Source organism: Orycteropus afer, unplaced genomic scaffold (genome assembly GCF_000298275.1).
Source record: "Orycteropus afer afer isolate SDZICR_OR568_19922 unplaced genomic scaffold, OryAfe1.0 scaffold00832, whole genome shotgun sequence".
Lineage (NCBI taxonomy): Eukaryota > Metazoa > Chordata > Mammalia > Tubulidentata > Orycteropodidae > Orycteropus > Orycteropus afer.
The window spans coordinates 444,775-446,154 of NW_006922419.1; the positions used below are offsets into that span (position 1 = coordinate 444,775).

Sequence of the window (1,380 nt, forward strand, 5' to 3'; positions counted from 1 at the left end):
TAATATTTTGAAGAGGAAAATATTTAAACATAATGCAGAGTTATAACCAAGTCGTTTGCAATAAATGATCAGAAAAAACTACGCTTCACTGACTGAGTTCATCCTGCTGGGATTAGCAGACACCCTGGAACTTCGGATCATGCTCTTTTTGCTATTTTTCGTGATTTACACTCTTACTCTTTTGGGGAATGTGGAGATGAGATCCTGCTGATCAGGCTGGTCCCTGACTTCACACCCCCATGTGTTTCTTCCTGGCCAATATGTCCTTTGTGGATGTTTGCTACTCATCCACCATCACCCCAAAGATGCTGGTAGATTTATTGTCTGAGAAGAAAAACATCTCCTTTGCTGGATGCTTCCTGCAGGTATATTTCTTTGTCGCCCTGGCAACAACTGAATGCATCCTCTTTGGGTTAATGCCCTATGACCATTATGTGGCCATATGTAATACACTTCTATACTCTTTAATCATGTCTAGGACAGTTTGCCTTAAAATGGCAGCTGGGGCTTTTAGAGCAGGACTGCCGAACTCCATGGTTAACACAAGTTATATAAACAGGTTACCATTCTGTGGCTCCAATATCGTCCATCACTTCTTCTGTGACAAGCCCCCTCTGTTTAAGCTCTCTTGTGCCGACACACGCCTGCATGAGAGCATTCTTTCCAATTCTGCTGGTGTGAACATGGTGGGAAGTCTGCTGGTCCACCTCACACCCTCCGCCTACATTCTCTTCTCCGTCTTTCGAATGCATTCAGGGAGGGGAGGCGCAGAGCATTCTCAACCTCTGCCTCCCACTTGACCGCTGTAACTCTGTTCTATGCAACCTCCATCTATACTTATCTGAGACCCACATGTAGCTACTCCATGAATCGGGATGAAGTGGCTTCTGTGTTCTACACGGTGGTGATGCCCATGCCGAATCCTCTGATCTACAGCCTCAGGGATAAGGAGGTAAAGAAGGCTCTGTGGAATGTATACCAAAAAAAAAAAAAAAAAGGATCTTTTCATTTCTGTGATTACCTGATCAATTTTCTGAAATAATTAACATTCAAAGGATAGTTCAAGCATACAGGTTTTCATTAGAATATTTCCAAAGTAAACACATACTGTTAATACTTAAGTATCTGTGTCCATCTAGGGATAAGTTTAGTTAGAAGACTGATGTTCCTCTTAAAATCATTCTATACCTTTAATGGGTTTTTGAAAATGAATCTTATTTATCATGAACTCTTGGTTGTGGAGAAAAGATTAAGATTTTAAAGACAAAATTGACAATACAAGATGGAACTAACCATATAGAATATTGTTGACTATTCCTACAGCTATCCCCCCTTATACATTTATTTTTACCATTTGTATCTATCACACAGTTCATAAAT

General features: G+C 40.4%; 1 pseudogene; it reads left to right on the forward strand.

The window, feature by feature from the left end:
- The first annotated feature begins 64 nt into the window (after nucleotides 1–64).
- Nucleotides 65–908, forward strand: LOC103211997 (annotated as a pseudogene).
- The last annotated feature ends 472 nt before the right edge of the window (nucleotides 909–1,380 follow it).